The sequence below is a fragment of the Plectropomus leopardus genome, chromosome 2, assembly GCF_026936395.1.
Source record: "Plectropomus leopardus strain MGB_pleo_1.0 chromosome 2, ASM2693639v1, whole genome shotgun sequence".
NCBI classification, from domain to species: domain Eukaryota; kingdom Metazoa; phylum Chordata; class Actinopteri; order Perciformes; family Serranidae; genus Plectropomus; species Plectropomus leopardus.
The window spans coordinates 37,107,979-37,129,103 of NC_142177.1; the positions used below are offsets into that span (position 1 = coordinate 37,107,979).

General features: G+C 39.6%; 1 protein-coding gene and 1 long non-coding RNA gene across 2 annotated transcripts in view; both read left to right on the top strand.

The window, feature by feature from the left end:
- The window catches only part of LOC148190280 (uncharacterized), a 62,229-nt gene extending 59,489 nt beyond the window's left edge, over positions 1-2,740 (top strand). Inside the window, exon 4 of the long non-coding RNA XR_015775374.1 lies at positions 1,816-2,740. This is a non-coding gene — a long non-coding RNA (uncharacterized LOC148190280). The remainder of the gene's footprint in view (positions 1-1,815) is intronic.
- An 8,619-nt stretch (positions 2,741-11,359) lies between these two features.
- LOC121960466 (sodium- and chloride-dependent taurine transporter-like) overlaps positions 11,360-21,125 on the top strand; it is a 43,961-nt gene continuing 34,195 nt past the window's right edge. Inside the window, exon 1 of the mRNA XM_042510174.2 lies at positions 11,360-11,599. The gene's annotated coding sequence lies outside the window, so the exon portion shown is untranslated. The remainder of the gene's footprint in view (positions 11,600-21,125) is intronic.

Genomic DNA, 21,125 nt, shown 5'->3' on the forward strand with positions numbered 1-21,125 from the left:
CTGATCAGCTCAGCATGCATGTGGTTGGCCCGGTGACCAAAGAGAAAGTACTTTAGTAGCTTGTAATTAAAGCTTTGGAGCTTGAAGTTTAATTTCACTCATTTGCGCATTTTGTGTACGTTTTTTTAGTGTCATTACAGCTGCTTTATGTCTCTTTAGCTTCATTACCACTACATAAATTCCTGCAAATCTGGGCTTTTAAATGTAATGGGAATGCATACGATTGGCATTCACACCCGGGCCAAATGACTCTGCAGTAGTCACAGGTTTTTATCACCTCTGGCTCCTATCTGCTTTGATGGGAATACACCGGGTGAATGTAGTAATTTCAGCTCCTTAACCGGCGAGATGCAATGATGTGTCGTCACTAATTACCATCCATCTCCTCCTGAGCAGCTCTAAATCACCAATCCAAATACATCTGTACCAAGTTTAAAGAGAGACTGAATAAGTTAGAGATAGAGAAAAAGTAGAAACCACTGAAAATTTTTCAAAGACTTTTGTTCCTGTTGCCGTTTACTGTTTAGCTGTTCTCCCATCTGTCTATGACGTTTCACCGACACACCAACAAAACAACCCCCACACACAAGGCAGACTCATGCGCTGTGGGAATGCAGCGGGTATATCTGTGTTTGAAAAATCCACATTCACAGGCTAATTTTGGTGGGAAAGCGATATTTGAGCCTGTTTAGACCTGGTATTAGCATGTGTTTCAGGGATCTGAAAGCAAGTGGACAACCGAGACCCATCACTGTTCATACCTGTCCCTTTTATGGGTCTCCACTTGTAGTCAGATTTCAGTACTGCCTCGCACACAGTTTTTACATCAACTCTTTTGCTAGCTGCTCTGTAGCATGCTCACTACTCACGTTAGCAGTTGTGTCAGTATAGCTGGAGATATCGTTGTCAGTACAAACAACATGTCTCTCTCCAAAGGGCAAAACAAGGGATGGTCATGCATCACTTCATCCAACTTGACAGAAAATGGTTAAATTACAGAGCATTAGCATGCTGTCACCAAAACAACCACCACGCCCTGCGCCGATGACGTGGTCCTTGTTTGAGACACATCAGGACGGCGTGAGCTCTTACATCACAAAACATATGCGGTCGATAGCATCCCAGACCACCTCAGCAAGTGGTTTGAGTGATTGGATTGGAAATGCGTTGGTTCGTACCTGTATTTAGCACTATCCAGATCAGATCACCTGAGATACATGTTGATGCCAGGTCTAAGCAGGGTTTTTGTCATCGTTGTGTTTCTCTCTGTAGTTATTCCATGTCTCTTAGTTTTGGCTTTTTGTAGCCTTTGCGAGTTTCTTTGTGTCTTTTTGCAGTTGTATTGCATCTCTTTTTAGTCGTTTTGTGCTTCTCTGTGGTCATTTCAAGTCTTCCTGACTGTGGTACGTGTGAAATGTGATGTGTTTATTACAGAATTTGCTGAGCTTCGTTCGCAGCACAAGTCAATGCTAGTTTGTCAGCTGATCAGTTCTAAAAATTGCAGGGAGGAATTACACAAGCCGAATACACTCTTTGTGCAATCTTGGACTCAAGTTAAACTTTAACAGTCATGTCAAATCAATTACAAAGTCTGCATTCTTGCATCTTAAAAACATAGTGAGAATCAGAGGATTTGTGTCCATGCAGGGCTTTGAGAGGCAAATCTGTGCTTTCATTTCCAGCAGGTAAGATTAATGTAATTCAATTTAAACGGAGAGAACTTCTGCTGCTTAACGGTGCATTTTTTCAACAGCCTACAGGACTGAAATACATCTCTGAATGTCTTTTACTATGCGAACAATCTTTGCCTCTCAGGTCATCAGTTAGAGCACTGCTACCTGTTCCCAGAGTGCAACTAGACTCAACATGGAGAAGCAACATTAGTCACTGTGCACCACAGAGCTGGAATACATTTCCAGTGGATATCAGACTTGCACCAACCTTGACCTTCTTTAAATCCAGGGTAAACATTTTTCTGTTCTGTGCTGCCTGAACCTTAAACACTCATCACAGACTATCTGTCCTTCTGTCCCACATTTATGTGGGATTATACTGATACTGATTACTTTAAAAAATATTTTTTGCATTATGTAAAGCACTTTGAATGAACTTTGTGTCTAAAATGTGCAATACAAATGTACAAATGTTTTGGAAAGAAAATGTTTTGGCTTTCTGCAAACCATGATTGTGTCGTACAGATCATAACAACGTTTCTGAATTAACGTGGTATATGAGATGACTTTGTCATCCAGAGGTGGAGAAGATGGTGAATGGTGTGACACTTAGGTGAGATGTCTGCCAGGCTGCCTTTTTAGGCACCAACGTCAGTGTTTTTTATCGACCTGCCACTTTTTCACTGGCAGCCTTTTAGGCACCAAGCAAGGGTGTTTTTTGCAACCCGTGAGCTGTATTTTTGTCTTTGATGGGGAAAAAATGGAAAACAAATCTCCTCCTCCAAACACCTGGAATGAGACACTCTCTGAGGTACATTGTGATCTTTTGATAATGGGCTTTATAAATGAATCCCTCTTTGCACAGGAAAACTATTATTAAGAATTATGATGACGGCAAAACTGCAAATATTTGAAGAAGTCTGTAAATGGTGGTGGATGTTAATGGAGAATTAAGGTAATCTTTTTCTTACTGTTGACCTTTGCTTTCTTTTCTTAACAACCTCTATGATCATGTGATTGATCTTGTGTTTGTCTCCATATGTGACGTATTTTTAGTGATGTTATTAAAACCGAACGTTCTGCTCTAATAAAAGTTCAAAGAAGACTCTGCATGGTTTAGACTATTTACATACAGCATGGCCACACTCACAGATAACCAAGCCTCCTTCCCGCATGTCAAACAACAAACAAACCAGAAAAAATCGCGAGACGGATCTGAGTTGACTCCTTCAGGAATTAACAGATGTGTGATGGCTGCTCGCGCTGCTGCAGGTCTAAGGCTAACACGCAGAGCTAGCTGCTAACAGCCACCATTGCAACCATCAAACTCCAAAAATACATACAACAGCTCCACCATCTAAAGTCAGAAACACACTGTGACTTATTTACTGCTGAATCAAAGCTCAAAACTCATGCTGACAGCTGACGCTACTCCAGTGTGAGTGTTTTGCTGGCTAGCTAAACATCTTGACACTGACTATTTACTGGCATTTATCAACCTGTTGATGCTCATAACACTCATATGGTCTGATAGCCCAACACAGACACTTTAGTCCCATCTCATTAATGAAAACAAAACATACATTTTATGAAAGATTTTATTATCAAAGATCATTTTTTGGCTTTGTTACACTTAGGTGAGATGTCTGCCAGGCTGCCTTTTTAGGCACCAACGTCAGTGTTTTTTTATCGACCTGCCACTGTTTCACTGGCAGCCTTTTAGGCACCAAGCAAGGGTGTTTTTTGCAACTCATGAGCTGTATTTTTGTCTTTGATGGGAAAAAATGGATCAGGAGGAGCAACCAAGGCAGGATCAGTCAGACAGTCATGCAATAGATGATAATAATTGTAGTATGGACAATCATGATGACAAAATCAAATATATATTGTAAATGTATATGTCCCCTTGGAGACAGTAAAGAGGACAGACGGCATATACACACAAGAGACAAAGCTCAAGCACAGCCTTCATACAGTTTGGAGAAAATAAACAGAGAGTGAGAGGAGGGAAAACAAATCTCCTCCTCCAAACACCTGGAATAAGACACCCTCTGAGGTACATTGTGATCTTTTGATAGTGGGATTTATAAATATAATTGACTTGACTCGACCTGACACCAATAGCCAGAAAGGAGAGACAGCTTGGACGTGCTTTAGGACACAGGGTTTCAACATGGCATCAAGGTAAACACCTTTTTACCTTTTTGTGTTTGCTATGGAGCGCCATAGAAAAGCAAAGATGCTGTATTACTCAACTTGCCTTGCTTATCAAAAAACAGCATTTATGGACACTTTTCTTGCTCACCCTCTCTCGCCTAAAATCAACATTGACTCATCTGGGCACCCTTTGTACCATGGTGTCACAATCAATTTGACAATGTTGTAACGATTTATAGCACCTTTATCACATGGCTTTTCTGTCTCATTACCGGCAGATACATAAAACACAACTGCCACAGCAGGTCTCGTGTCAGAGCGCGGGGAAAGGTCAACGTGTGCAAGTGCATCACAGCAGAACACTCAAATACTTGAGTGCTACTGTGTTATCAGGACCAGACCACTTGATTTGATAGGCAAGTGAGCAGGATGTTTGGTACCTCGGAGCCGATTTCGGTGGTCAGACTGAGTCATTTGAATTATGCAAAGTTGCCTTCAGACGAGCGTGTGCGTGTTTGTGTCATTTATTTGAGTGAAGCTCAGTGTGCAAAATGCAGTGTGTGTGTGTGTGTGTGTGTGTGTGTGTGTGTGTGTTTCTTTGTTTATGGAAATCCTAAACAAATCTTGTCCTTAGTGCTTATATAACAGCCAGAAAAACAATGCCAAAGCATGGAAATGATGTGCTCCAAATCCGCTTGCCAGTTTGTCTATTTCGTGTGTGTGTGTGTGTGTGTGTGTGTGTGTGCGTGCGTGAGTGTTGGTGTTTTTGTTTTTATTATTACAGGAAGCATCTTTGTGTTTAAAGGCAACAAAGGGCAATAAAAAGAAGACACAGGCCTATGTAGAATTTGGCAATGATCAATTTACATGAATTGGTGACTTTGGTTAATTGTTTCTATTTAATTCCTGTGTGTGAGTGGCAAACTCCTCCAGTAACAATGGAAGATACTGCATACTAAGAAAAGCAATTGATGAATTGCAAATATGCTGAATGGTTGTTGATAAAATTAAGAAAAAATCAGCCAGTTTATTTTAGAAAAATTTTAGTTGCGCCTAAAAAAGTTTCCAGAAAACCCCCTCAAATTTTTCTCCAGTTTACAGTATCTCCTTTTAGCTCATGAAAATGTTATCATTGAAATCAAGACAAATTTCCAGAGTGTAAACCGCTGTGGTCGATACTAAACAAATAGGAAAAACGTTTAGCCTTACTTTTCGAAATGATGCATTCCATTTACACATTGTTTCCATTCCACAGTTGTTAATGACAAGCGTGTTTATGTAACATAACCCGTCTTTGCAGGGAACTTCACAGACAACTAATTACATATTCTTTGTGTTATATAATTTGAGAGACAGCGTTTAAAATTGCCAGATTCCCACATGACATCCAAAGATCTCTGATTTCTGGAAAGAGTCATCGCTGTTGAATTTTTCAAATGTATTTTTTTGGTGCTTTTAGCACCACAAGCTGAGTGCCATCTAGTTTCATTATATTGGAAAGAAGGCAGACATCCTACCTCCAACCCTCAGCAACTCACACCAAAACAATCTAGATTGATTAATGGCAGATCTAGATTGATTAATGGCACTACAGGTAAGAGGAAAAATATGTGCTTTTATTTGGGAGTGAACCATCTTTTTAAAACATGTCACATGATCACATTTTAACACTGAAGACACAGATAAAACAAGGAGACAATACAACACACGTCTAGTGAATAAAAACAAGGCCTAGTCTGGTTGCTTTTTAACCAGGTTTAAAGATTATAGACACAGAAGCAGAGAGAGTCACTGTTGTTTATTTAATGGAATCATTTTCCAAAACTGGGAAGCTCTCACCATGAAGGCTGTCTCACTAAAAGGTGTTTTCCTCTTTAATGTCCCCTCTAACTCTTGATCTGGTTAACCTCCTCTATTAATATGTTAAAAGGTGTTCAGAGAATGTGTGAGGGAAACGGGTTCATCATGACGTGGTGGAAAGCAACTGCCCCTGCCCTCTGACAAATGCTGCCGTCCAACAACAAAACTTAATGCAGGAAGGTGCAAATTGGCCAGGATTTACAATCCATGATCTCAACAACACTTCATTTCATGGAAAAAAGTGTTTTTTTTTGTTACTTTGCTTTTCTACACATTATCAGATATTGTTATACATTGACACAAAGCAGTAAAACTGACACACCTCTTATCTTCAACCTGCTGCTCTGGCCCGTGAGCTTTGTTGTGCCAGTTTCTTGGTTAACTGTAGCACCACATGGGTGCTGACCAGATGCTCTGAATAGATAAAGCTCCATTATGGGCACATGCGGGTGTCCTGGCTCAGAGTGCACGTGGTACCCGGGAGCGTAAACTGGTATCAGTAATAAACATCATCAGCAAAGTAATGTCTTAAAAAATGTTTTTCAAGAATCAACATTCCTCAAATAGTTAATTTCAACACCAGGCGGATTTCTAAATTTAGGAAATGCAAATCTGAAGCTTCCAGAGCAACAAACTCCCCTGACATACAAACTTTTGGGTGAACGTTGATGACATCTCACTTTTTGCATGAACAGTAGAAAGTTTTTCAAGGGTAGATTTTATTCATGTGTTCATATTTTGTATGTGAGGTGTAAACCAGCCTGTTTATAAAGAGTCTGTTTCAGCTGATACTTAACTTGTGGCCCATTGGCCTCATCACCCAAACCATTTTCTAATTCACAATAACAATAAAGTGACTACACTGGAAATTGTTTTTGTACTTTTAGTATACATAAGGTGACAAAGTGCATAAAACAGCATCAAAATAGAGCTTGATTATTTAAAAAAAAAAAAGTGTCAGTGAAGGATCCTCCTCACCCACTCACAGGGGTCCTAGTTAAGCCTCTAATGTTGTAAAATCGTAGAAATGTCCTAAAATCCCAGAAACTTCCTAAAATTAGAGAAATGTTCCAAGATCCTAGACACGCCCTGAAATTCCAAAAACTTCCTCAAATCCTAGAAATATCTTAAAACACGAGAAATGTCCTGAAATCCAGAAACGTCCTAAAAGACTTCCTAAAATGTGAGAAACGTCCTAATATAATATAATCCCAAACCCTCCCTCAAAGCCACGAAATGTCCCAAAATCCTATAAACAATCTAAAATCCTAGAAACATGTATTGGGCTACTGCGAATGACCAGGCCTCTTGTCATTTTGCAACATTGGCCTCCAAGCGAAGTAAGTTGAGTATCTCTGCTTTATATATGTTTTTTAAGTAAACTACCAATATATATAAACTTACCAAATAATACTGGCAACAACAAATGAATGAAGTACCCTAGTTTAAAAAAAAATATATTTCCTTTAAAGTTATGCTGCTTTCATATGGAATCAAGGAGACAGGACAAAACATTCATTTCAACAGAAACGGTGATGCTTTGAGCTCTGTTAAGTTACGCAGGTGCACTGCCTTTTAATATATTGAGGTTGGCGCAGAATGAACATGCTTGTTGGCCGTTGGTGTAATCTTTGCGGTGCATTCATGTGCAACTTTTTGGCCGAGACATGGATGTGAGGCAATGCAGCTGGTGGCTTTTGTGGATGCAAGTTCTCTGATGCCGGTGTGGTGTTTCTGGGCTTTAATGGTGTTGATGCTGCAAGAAAGTAATTCTAGTGTTATTTAAATTTATATAGGTCTGAATCCTCCTGGTTTGCTTCCTCTCTAAATGCTGCTGTTTAGATCTTTTTATGTAGGTCTGAGTCTCTCGTCTAACTCGGGTGTGTTAACCTTATTTCTTTATTTGTGCCTCCCAAAACCATAACCTACATGTGAGAGGTTATTCTCAGTCATTACATAACACCAGTATAAAGACAAAAGTGAGATAGTGTTTCAAAAACAGGGGGGAGGGCTACATTAACTGCCAATCAAGGGCTCAAGATAAGATGTAGATATGAATTTTTTTTAGGACAGCGGTCTTGCCATCGCTAAGACCAACACTAATGGCAACGCCAGCGCCATGCCTCGTTATGTGGGAGAGAATCTTGTTTTACTTAATGAGAGAATCATGGAAATGGGAAGGCAAAGCAGCTTTATTTTTATAGCATATTTCATACAACAGGGTAATTCAACATGTTTCACAGAGCAGTAAAATATGAAAAATATAAAAGGACATAGACTTAGGATAAAAGGGTAAAAAAACAAGATATAAAAGGTAAAATTAATTTCTGAATGATTTAAAAATAAAAAATCATTAAAACTAGTAAAAGTGCAGACAAGAGGTGCAAAGATAAAAATACAATTATTTTAAAAGCTTTTAAATTAAATTTGAGAATAAGTTTGCAGTCAGTACGGGATGGTGCAGGCAGTGTAAAAAAGGAATGTGTTTAGCTTTGACTTAAAAGTGTCTAACATCATTTGGGAGGTTGTTCCAGGTTTCTGCTGCATGATTATCCGTGTTTTGTTCTTACTCTTGAGATGGTCAGCAGGCCAGCACGAGATGTCCTGAGGCTTACCAGAAGGTTTATATGGCACATGCATGTCAGATATATATTTTGGTACTGAGCCTCAGAGTGATTTATAGACAAGCAGCAAGAATTTGAAATCACTTCTCTGGGTAACAAGAGTAAGGATTTTAGAATCAGAGTAATGTGGTCATATTTCCTAGATTTTGTCAGGACCCTCGCATCGGTATTCTGATTAAGCTGAATTTGAGCAGCTTGTTTTGAGAGGTCACAAAAATGAAAATTCAGCCATTATCTACTCACCCTCATGCTGATGGAAAGTCAGGTGAAGTTTCATAACCCAAAAAACACTGCCAGAGTTTCATGGGGAAAAGGCATTGCACTCATCGGTCAAACAATTGCAGCAAATGGTGTCCAGGATTCAAATGTTGTTAAAACCACAAAATGTGTCCAAACTGCTCGTCCAAAGTAATCCAAGTGTCCTGAAGCCCCAACGTGCTAAGATGTTTTGAAAAACATCTCTGGCGTCATGTTTTTAGCCTTGTTGCAGTCTGTAGCTCCCAGTGCGGGAGCTGTGTCTATGTATGCGCAGAGGGGCAAGGCCAGCGAGAGCTCGCAGTATCTGCACACCAGTTTTTACGTACTTCACGGGGCTTTAGGGTAGCATGTAAACACTGGGATGCAGACGCCAAGAGCTCTCAGTGGTGCGAGCGTGAATAGGTGAACGTGGCACCCACACTGGAAACTACAGACTACAGCATGGCTAAAAACATGGCACTAGTGAGATTTTTTTAAACAATTTGGCACGCTGGGGCTTCAGGACATTTGGATTGCTTCAGACGAGCAGTATGGAAACATGTCCTGGTTTTATTATGTATTTTTTAACGTTTCAATCCTGGTTACCATTTGCTTCAGTTGTTTGGGAGATGAGTGCAGCGCCTTTTCGCCGTGAAACTACGGCAATGTTTTGTTGACTGTAACTTCACCTGTGTTTCCAGCGGCATGAGGGTGAAAATATAATGACTTAATTTTCATTACTGGGTGAACGATCCCTCTAAGGTCTTGCTTTGAAATTATTCCTCTGACTCAAGCAATGTGTTTTTAATGGTAGTCAAACTATGAATAATGAAGTTAGTGATATTTGATGTGGCTATGTAAATTTGAATCTGAGTCCAGGATAACCCCAAGGTTTCTTACTTTGACTCTTAGTAATAAGAGAGAAGGACTGAAGGTGAGAGCTGACACTCTGTCTTTCATTTTGTGGCCCAAGGACAGTTATGTCGGTATTATCTCTGTTGAATTGGAGAACACTTTCACGCATCCAGTGATTGATTTGCTGAAATACAGAATATTCACTGGCAGTGCAGTAAATTGCTGAATGATGTGGGTGACAGTTACTAATGATGGATAGCTGCTTGAGTGGGCGGATACTGTAGTAGAGTCTTGCAGAATAGCCACATTTTTTAACTACAGATGCATCTATTCGTTGCTTCCATTCCACTATTCGACACAACATGTTGAAACTTAACATTCATCTTTACTAGAGACTAACAAATTCCACATCAAACTGGATTGTTACCAGCCATCCACCCAATTGTTTCCTGCAAATTAAAAAAAAAAGGCTAAGCTTGCAATACGTCACCCACCAGTGGCAGGTGCATTTATTGGACAGTGTAGCATAGTGTATTCTGGTAGTTGTGGGTTTTATACCTCTTGAGCAAAACCAAATGCCACAGCATGTGTGCAATAAACTTTAATGGCTGCCCATCACAGTCTGACATTTAAAAAATGATGGCCTCATTGGTATTGACACAAATTAAAAATTCTGCAGGGAATTGTTTAATATTGAGTACAACATTGCACTTAGAATGGGGAGACAATGCACTGACATTTTGCATAAAAATAAATACCTCAAATGAAACAGTAAGTGCGTCAAATAGAGTGCTCCAGAGAGTACATTTCTCTGGCCGACGTGAACGTTAGCATCAGCCTGGTTCCCTCATTAAAAGGCCCTGGGGATTTTTCCATTGGGTTTCCTTTTTGGAACGTTTCTAGGATTTTTAAGACATTTCTAGGATTTTAGGATGTTTCTAGAAATTAGGACATTTCTGCTATTTCAGAACATTTCTAGGATTTTAGGACGTCTGTAGATTTTAAGGATGTTTGTATGAATGTAGCACATTTGTAGGATTTTAGGACGTTTCAAGGATTTCAGGACATTGGGGTCTTAGTTCTGGCACTTTTTTGATAAACAAGGTCCATTTTGATGTTGTTTTATGCACTCTGGTACGGTATAGATATATTTATACTAAAAGTACAAAAACAGTTATTTTTGTTGAGTTAGAAAATGGTTTGGGGACCATCTGGCACCTTATAAGGGGCAGGATGTGACCCATGGCCGTAACTTGAGTATCACTGTAAAACCCCACTTCAAAAAATCTGAGCTATTCCTTTAAGGTGGTAAAAAAGTTGTACTTAGTATTCATATTGTTGCCTGTAAAAAATACTGTAAACATCCAAGCCATGATTCTTTAATTTCTCAGTGAGGATCAGAGCTGCTGCTGTTTCCTCGCGTGCTGGTGCAGCTGCACACACTCCTCACACTGAGTTCCTTTATTTTCATCGCCGCGTGCACTCCAGCGCTGCCTGCTGACGGGCACGCGCGTAAAGGGGGGCGTGCGAGGAGCGCGGCGGAGGATCTAGAGAGCCCGTGAGAGCCGGTTAAGATACCAACCAACCAACCAACTCGCGAAATGGGTGGGGGGTTACTGCCCCTTAATGCTGCGTTCACGTGCTGCTCGTAAATCTCCTTTTCTGACTTTGACAACTGAAAAAATGTGTTTATCACTCGGCGGAGCCTTTAAATGCTTGTGGTTGACAGCTGATGATACAATAGATTTCGAAAAAGAGGCATTTTGTAACAGAATAATGAGGAGGAAAAGTGCGCTCATGCATTTAGCGGTCCGTGCGGTGGATTTTGGAAAAGATGCGCCAATGGTCACAGTTTGCATCCACTTCTCTGCGCTGCTTCCCTCGTGTAACGGCGCACTTGACAGAATTGAGAGGCGGGTCTTAAACCAGCGTCACACAGCTCTCCTGTTGCTCTGAGAGGAGGCAGGCCGGTGTTTTTCCACTGCCGCGGATGTCTCATGTCCCCCCGTTTTGAGAGACAAAGGTCAGAAAGAGAGGCTTATAAACAGGCTAAAATATAGGCAACCGACGCGTCCAGCCCTCAGTCGCTCTCACGGACACAGGAGGACACAGACAAGACGAAACGGACAAGGGACCACGCTCAGAGGACATTAAAAGGACAAAATAATACACAACATTACATCAACAGAGCAGGTAAGGGGAGAAAACACCCTCGGTGCACACCTTTAAAGCAGGATGACTGTGCTTCTTTTATTTTTTTTATTCTGATTTTATTCTTATTTTGATATAAAATGCGTGTTTTTGTGTGCGTTTGGCGTCTGAGTGAGATTTTTCCTGCATATCACAAGCAGTTAATGAGAGTTTATGTGCATTTATTGGTGGAAAAAAATCAATTAAGAGTATTTTTGTTGTATCTTTTGGTGTTTTTGCTGATGTGTGCAGGTGGGGAAGCTGTACATGTTAATTTGGATACAGGCTGTTCTCTGCGTTGAATCGGTGGATTTCTTAATATCTTTATTGGTTTTTTTCCACGTCTTCTTCGTGTGTTAGGTGCAGACTGTTCCCCACATGCGGGCGTCAAACGGTTTTGGGGCATGTTTTATTTATAATTTATTAATATTTGTTATTTTCCGTCTCTTTTAGGATGTCGAGCAGTTCATTTATTTTAGACTTTTAAAATCTTTTACGCTCATTCAGTCTTTATCTTTTTTTTCCACATGTGTAGTTTCGTAGATTTGTTTTCCATTTAAACAAAAATATGTGACTTTGGTTTCTTTTTATATAACCCTTTTTTAAATTTTAATTCCGTTATTGGACGACATCAGAAAGGGGAAGTGAAGCGCTCGGAGCCGTGAGAAGGCGGAGATGCTCGTCAGCCGCACGTTGCACATCGTGCGCTGCTTCTCCTCACCACGAGCCTCCTCTCGCGCTCTCTCTCACTCGCTCGCGCACTCTCTCTCCGTTTCTCTCTCTCTCTCTCTCTCTCTCTCTCTCTCTCTCTCTCTGTCTCTGTTTCCAGCCTGTCTCTCATAGTCTCTCTGCCTTTGTCTCGTTTCCTCTTTTTATTTGTCGGATCTCTCAGTTTGGCTCCCTTTTTTTAACAGCCTCGTGACAATGAAGAATAGATTTGGAATATGTTGAGGGGGAAAATGCAGCCGTGCATATTTTTGGATAATTTTGCAGATATGCGCTTTTGACACCTTAAATGTCAAATGCATGTAGAGACGCATCTCTGCATACGGTTTAGATTTGTATTAATAATTATAGTTGCTGTATTTGGTTGTTCTTGGGTCTGTTGGTGGTGTCTCTTGAGTTTATTTGTGTCTCGCGTTTCTTTTAACCCTTTGAAACCTGGACTTACTTCAATTTTCTTGTGCTGCATTCAGACGCCTTTAACGAGCATTTAAACCTTTGTGCAAATTGGTATGATTTCCTTCAAAAACATGGGGGGAAAAGGCAAAAGGCAACAAGCAGCTTAGCAAGAAATTAAAAAAAAGGCTAGGGAAAAAAATCTAGAGAACTATATTTAAAATTATCATAAATATGTATTTTAAATTATTATTAAAATTATTATATTTTTAAAGCAGTTCATGTCAGTTCCTTGTTGTTTTTTTTTTACTCTACCCTTTTTATGTTGTTTTTTTTAACTAATTTTCAGGTAACTTTCTCATTTCTTGCTTGTTTCTTGGTAATTGCTTCTTAAGTTGCTTACTGCCTTCTTCCCATTTTTTCTTTTTTTAAGAAATCAAGCCAATTTGCTCAAATGCCAAAAGGTTAATGTAGGTGGTGGTTTCTTTTGTAGGGCTGGGTTTGATAGCAGTTGGGTTCATTTTATATCTGCTGCAATGTTGGAAAATTACCCAGAGTTGATAAAGTTCAAAGTCTAACCAACAGATTTTTTTTTTTTTTTTTTAGCAAAGAGCACAATCCGTTACATTCAGGCAGCCAGGTATTGATGCACTGTAAAACTAAACTATGTGTTTTGATTTAGTAAAGTTTTTGTCCCGGCTGCCTTAAAGTTTTATGTTGACTGAATTTGAGAAGAAGCATTCGAACAAAACAAAAATACCTCAACTTGTCTTTTCAAATTCAGTCATTTTAGAATTTAAAGGCTGCCCAAACACTATTTTTTTCAAGTTAAACCACATTGTTTCTTTTTACAGTGTAAAGTCTTTTCGCAATGGTAACCTTAGTTTTAATTCTTAGAACTTAAATTCAAATGTTATATATAAAAAGACATTTAACCCTTTGAGACCTTGACATCACTTTTCTTGTGCTGCTGTCAGACGCCTTTTACAAATTGCAAGAAATTAATAGATTTACAAAAAAATAAAATAAAAGCAAGGTAAAACTGTCTAGGGAATATGATAGGGAAAACTATATTTGTAATTATCATAGTAACATATTCAAAATTATGTTATTGTAATTTTTAAGCATTTTTTCAGGTCATTTTCTTTTTTTTTTTTTACTTTGTTTTTCTTTTTTACTGTCAAATATTTTCCTTATACTTTTTACAAATATCTTTGTAAATTTAGGTTATTTATTTTTTAGGTTGCTCATTGCTTTCTCCCCTTGCTTTTGAAAGAAATCAAGCCAGTTTGCTCAGATTTCAAAAGTTCAAACCACTGGTTCCTAGTCTGGGGTCCCAACCCCCACTAGGGGTCTCCAAAGCCTTACAGGGGGTCGCAAGATCTTCTTGATTTCAAGGGGTGTAAGAAAACAAAAGAAAATATATATATTACTGCCAGATATCTCAACATGTAATCATTTTTTGTGAAGAAAACTAAATAAAGTTCTTGTTTTTTTAAATTTAGATTATTATTCAAGACAAAAACAATAAAAAATCTAACAAAAGCTATATTCACAGAGGCTTCGCTCTCTGCTTAATAGCCCAGTCCTGCAAAAAAGCAAGCAGTTAAAACAACCAAATAACTATTAGAACAATGGACAGAAGCCTATAAACTATGTGTGGTTATTAAAAAACATTATACAGAGAAAATCATGTTAAAAAGGTCCTAAAAGCATCAGGAGAGCTCGTCTCTGATGTAATATTCACAGGAAATGATCTGCTCCAAATTCATCCAAATCTCTTGCTTTACACAAACTTCCTGCCTTGTTATGCATTTAATATAATTTGAAATATCCATATAATATGTCAAAAAGGGGTTCCTTGCGGAAAATGGTTGGGAACCACTGATTTAAATAATTTAGATTTAAAACAAGTGATAGTTAAAGGTGCCTTATGTAGCTCTTGACAAAGATAGTTGATTGCTGAGTCTGGACATGGTAATGAAACTCAACCATCAGCTATCTTTTTCCAGATTTTCATAGCCCTTTTAATAGTTTTGATAAGCTGTCAAAACTGGATGCAAATCAATATTATCAAACTCCAGCCCAATAGTTCTGAGGATGTCCATGTTTGGTGTTACAGTCGATATCCTACAAGGATAACTGATGCAGGCGTTTGAAGGACTGGCAGGATGGAAACGTCTCTGAAACAGCAGGTCGATAAAAACTTCCCCTTAAACTAACAAAGTTCCTCTTGGTTTGCAGCACTTTGAAATGTGGTGACCAACCACACTTAGTCAGCATTTGAGGGAAATGTAGTAGGTGGCAGAAACCCCCCCAAGCACTAAGCTGTCTGTGTGCTGTCTGTGTGTGAGAGCTCCTAAACCTTTGAGACTTGGATCGACATCATTCTTTTTTTTTGTGCTGCATTTCACAAGTATTTCACAAGTATTTAAACCTCTGAAACCTAAGTAAATATGTTTGATTTCTTTGGAAAGCATGGGGAAAAGGCAAATAAAAGGCAAAAGGCAAAGAAAATAACAGAAAAAATAGTTTTGCTCATTGTCAGAAAATTTTCTTGTAACTTTTTATTAATTTCTTGCTAATTTGGGATAATTTCTTGTCAAGTTGCTCATCGCCTTCTTTCCCATATTTTTGAAAGAAATCGGGTTTTAAAGGGTTAATTTAATCCTGATATGGAGTGCTTGTCGTGTTTACCATGTTTTTGTGACCTGTTATCAGGTGTCTCATCGGGCGAGTTAGTCAACACCTGATCTGATTAGGTTCCAGTTCATCTGCACTCGGGCTGTGATGAATCAATGGCCATATCTGTGTATGAACACCTTAAAACACCCATTTTCCAAATTTGGTAATTTCAAAAATCCTTGGAGTTTTTTTTGGGTGGAGTTTTAGCTTCTGTAGGTGGCGCACTTACTCTTGCTGCTCCGCTGATCTTCCAGGTTCTTCATTTTATTATGCAAAAAGCATAACATGAATACAAGGAATGCATCACTTCCTGCACATATTTTTAGGTATCCAGTTGCATGTAAACAGTTAAAAAAATAACAGCTTTCATTGATTACGTAGATTTGACAGTTGTGCCATTTTATTTTAGTGAAAATTGACTGGGCTTTTATAGGTTTTGTTTGATGGTTGTCTCTCTGTCAGTCCTGTTAATCTTGTCACTGAGGAAGCTGCTGCAATAACTACAAGCTTGTTTGCCTTTAAAATTATTTAAATCATTAACCTGAGGGTAGTGAAACGTGCTGGTAAAATCCTTTACCACAAGGACGTCAGCATTCCCAGAGTAGTTTCTGCAAATGGAAACTGAGAGAGGAATAGAGTGTCTCCAGTGACACAGTGAATAAAATCATCACCACTTCCACTGGAGGAGCTGCCGTCAAACTTATTGTTTATGACCCCGTGTCCTTCAGCTCTTTCTGAACACCCGCTGCTGCTGTACATATTAACCATCATGAACCACTGACCCACATAACTACTGCTTTAATCTTGTACAATTTTATCAAATTGTGTTGTAATTTGAACAGCTAATTATCATAGTCAGCAGCTTTAGAAGGTCTCATTTACCTTTGCAGCTGAAGGTTAAAGCTGTGAAGTTGTTGATTTACAGTCGGCTCTCATCTGAGGGTCAAGCTTAATGTTATTAAAAGGAACGCCAAGTGCACATCCTCATGCAGCATGATGGAAGTCAATCATTCTGATAGAAGGTGAATGGCCAAGCTCCCCAGTAACAGCACCAGGCTTTGAGGCCAATTTTACATACTGGCCAAGAGTGAAATTACATTGCTCAGACTGTCACATGACGCCATGGGGCTAGACTTGGGCGGTATCATGGTATTACGGTATACCAGTGTATTTGAAAATCCATAAGGTATGTTTTTCAGTACCATCATAAATACTCATAAACTCACTGTATGAAGTGCACAGCACGCACCACTAGAACTCAGTCTCCAGTCCCTGCAGGGAGAACAGGGAGCTGAGTTGAAAGTGAGATATAAAAAAAATGCTGTTATTCCCTACGGTCTCTCCCTGCCGTTGCTGGCCACCAGCTGTTTACAGTCCTGTAACTTATCCTTCCAACACTAGGTGTTGCAGGGTCTTTCAGCTTGACTGCTTGTCTAAGCAGTAGAGACCGGAGACTGAGCTCTGGTGGTGCATGCTGTGCACTTCATCCAGTGAGTTTAATATAATGAGGAGGGGCTGTATTTATGACAATACTAAATAACTTACCTCTGGGATTTCTAAGTACCCTGGTACACAGTGATACAGTGATACCGCCCAAGCCTAGTTGATGGTGAGTTACAATAGATGCTGGTATGATAACCATTATAGTTGACTGTCTGCCATGATTGTTATTAACCAAAAAATTCAGGTTTTGTATCGATCTCAATTGATGGTATTTCATTGTGCATGAACTTCACTTAAGGTGTCACCTGCTGGTAAAACTGTGAGTAGTTCCTCCTTATTTTTAAGAATCTGATGATTTACTGGTAGCAGATTATTTTGTGATCTGACTCAGTGAAATCCCATTAGCAGTTTGTACTTCCCACCTATCTGTCATGACATGAATGCAGGGTTAGGATGATAAAAGCAGCTGGTGCATTCTTGCAGCCAACACATAATTCATTATAAACCCTGGCTTAGTACTGAACTGACTCACTCAGGATAAGAGCACGGACCTCTATCAGGGCCAACCTCCGCTCAACAACCAAAATAACCCAATGCTTCGTGGAAAATTTGGAAGAATCTGAGTGAGTGAGAATGAGATGTCAGCAGTGTGTGTAAACAGGACCAAAGCCTATTTTCACCTAAAAGATATCATATGATTAGAATGCAAAAGACTTACCGAGAATCAGCAGTGACTGTTGACTTTGGCCAGATAAGACTGAAAGGTAAGCACCTCTCAGTTTTCCTGTAACTTTTTACACTTCCTGTTATCTCTGTGCTTTTCACTCTCTCACATGCAAACTCTGTCTTGTTGTGATTTTCTTTGCTACGCTTTCTGTCTGTTATCCTGTGCTGTCTCAAACCTCCTCAGTTTCATTTTATCTGTTGCATCTGTCTCGGCCTCTATCTGCATGTGACTCATTTTTCTGTCACTCTGTTTAGTATCTTCTGTCTGTGTCTGTTTACCCCTCCTTTTTTCTTGGTTAACTTTTAACAGCTCTTTCTTTACCCTCCTTTGTTTTGTCCCTTTGCCCATCACTTGTTTCTCCATCTTTTTTCTCTCTCTCCGTCTGACTCCCTTTTCTCCTCTTCATGCCCCATTTTTTTCTCTCGCACAATTATATGCACAATGAAGTCTGTCTCTTTCTATTTCTCCAAGACTAAAGTGATTTAAAAGGAGGTGTGTGGAAGGAGGCAGGGGGTAACATGAGGGGAAGATGTAAATTGAGTCAAAAGGAAGAAGAAAAAATGAAAAAATAAGATGTGAGTCAAAACAGAGCAAGAAGGGAGGACAGAGAGGATAGGAGGATGAGTGGAAGAGGAAAGAAGGAGAGGAAGGGAGGTAAAAGTAAACAAGAACATGTGGAGGAGAAGGAGTAATTGAGATGGTGAGAAGTTGAGAGAAGAGTAGGAGGTGTGGGAAGAAGGGAGAGAATGAGAAAATGAGGGGGAGGGGAAAAGATAGGAAAGAAAGAAACAACAGAGAGAGGAGATGAGGATGGACCATTGACTTACAATAATGCAGCCAGTGTTATTCAGTTTCCACAGTCATTAAAATCCTGGAAAAGTCATGGAATTTTACAAAAACATTTTCCAGGTCTGGAGAAGTTACATTATTAGTGAAAACCATTGGAGGTTTGGGAAGGTCATGTCATCTTTGTCATGTGCAATGAAATTATTACAGTAATACTACATGGATAATGTCTATGTAATGTAAAATGATGGCAAATTTATTTTCTGTATCTGTCAGTGTAACATAGCTGTGTGTGAGACATTTTGTTCACTATCACTTGCATTTCTTCATTTTCTTCCCACGTTCCTTCTCTGCCTAATGTAGCTGAAATTATGTTTCAACTTAACTGAAATGCTGGACAAGTGGGGCAAGAAAAAGAAAGATGTTTTGGGTCCTCAAAAAGTCATGGAAAAGTTTGGAAATTTTGTCCATGAAAATGGGTGGGAACCCTATATGTGACCATAACAAAACTGAAAGGGAAAGGAGGTGATTGAAGGAGTATGAGGAGGAGTGATAGAATGTGGAGCAGAGGAGGAGGATGGAGGAGAGTGGAGGAGAGGAGTGGATTTAATAGGTGGTCAGCCCAGTGGAAATGTACATGGTCTTAAAATAGGAGAGTGTGTTATGTAAGTGGTTTGAAAGTGTGTGTGTGTGTGTGTGTTTGTGTGTGTAATGCTAGCTGGCTTCTGAAGTCACTACATGAGTCGCGGCCCAAAAATCACACACACACACTAGACAATGAGTCTCTATGTTTTACACCGAGCTTTTGGCCCGAGCTTTTAAATCGTCCCACAGTTCATAGCGATTCCCACGGCCAGTCTCGCTCTCTCTGGAGGTCGTCTTGCAGGCAACGGTGCAGCAACAACATATCCTGCTGATGTATCACTGCTGTTATCTGAGAACTCCCGACAGTAACTCTGATGACTTTCTATCAGTACGTTCACATGCACAGTTTAGTCGCTGGGGTTATAGCTCGATTGGGCCATTTAACTGGATGAATGTCCTTGTCCCAGTATACAAGCAAACAAGGGAGAATCAATTTATTGATGGAAGTATGTTCGACTCCTCCACAGTTGGTGGAGATACGTCTCCTTTCGGCCAACTGCTGTTGGACTATTCTTCCAGTTGAGCTATTACATCACAAACCAAACAAGTTAGCGAGTGTCTCCCCGTCTGTTTAGAAATGCATGGTTCTTGCTCTAGCACTCGCCATGTTGATACCTTTGTCTTGTTTTGTTTTCTTTCCCGCTTCTTCTTCTTTTGTTTTTTTTCTGGCTTTCTTCTACGAATTTAAGCCATTTCACTTCCAGGTCAAAGGGCACGTGCCTTTGCACTGCCCTCGGCCAGTTCAGGTTCGATTAAGGCGTATACATGAAAGAGTAAATTAATTTAGTCCAACTTCAAGAAATTCGACTGCGATGCGATTTCATTTGGACTTACACGTTAACCTGTATTTTAGAAGTCCAGTTTTAGTCAGTCTAACACAATAATTTGACTTTTTCAAACGTAAATGTGCTTTATGACATTGCTTCCTGTGGGTCTTCAGATGGAGCTTCTCTGGGTGGCGCTCTTTTCTTTGGCAGGTTAGCGATGGCAGCTACTTCTGCTCAAGCTCACTGCTCAGCTCCATCCATTATCTGCTGATTATTGGGCTTCAAGGTAGCCGTTATGTCCAACTCCCCAGGCATGTCCTTTTTCAGAATCTAGTCTCCTGGTCTTTGAACATCTACTCAGCAAAGCGTCCAGAAAACAGATGCTGGAATCACCTCAGCTGGCTCCTTTCAATGCAGAGGAGCAGCGGATCACATGAATGAGCTCCTGACTGTATCTCTAAAGGCCCAGACATGCCAAACAGATATCAAAGACTAGCGGTGATGAAGCCGACTGTTGCTTCACCTTACTTCTTCTTTTTTTTTGTTTTACTTAACTCCACTTTTAAAACCCTGGCAAAACAGGTTTGCATGGCTATGAGTGTGGATCCAGTGTGAATGATTCAGGCCAATCCATTGGTCTCTAGTGATTAGGGAATCACCCTCCCCCATGAAATTGGTTGGATCGGACACATTGTTAGAGTGGCAATCAAAATTGTGTGAAACGAGTGGACAATTTTGTCTGTCAGGCAGCTTGTTGGCATAAGGCTCTATGAAACCCAAGAAAAGCATGCAAAGTATTGACAATGGTAGGTGTCTTTAAAATGCTTTTTTTATGTTCAGAGTGGCACCATTTACCTTTCGGCTGTTTGGTTTTAAAGCCTATAATGAATATTTCTCAACAATGTCAAAAAGGACTGCAGTTTGCAAACTGCTTGGAAGAACTACACTGAAATTTTCAAAGAATTTCAAGTACAAAATGCATCACTTCCTGTACAGCAGAGATTTCGATATTGCAAAGTGCTACAAGAGGGTAAATATGTTACACAATTGTGAAAGCCTTTGTTAACTTGACAAGGTTAAAAGGAGGATGCAGAAACATAAAGTAGCCCAACAAACATCCATTTATATTAACACACACAGATTACTTCTTCAATTATTGATATTAATGTGCATCAGTATTGATCGTGGATCTTATTAACTCTCATCCTATTCCTCTGTATCTCCACTTTCTTTCTTTCTTTCTCCTTCTTGTTCAGGAGTGTTCATATTGTTATAGGTTTTAGATGGCTAAATATGCCAGTTAATGCTAAATGAAAGTTTAGTATGGAAACAAGGCCCATGTCTTGGAGATTAACCT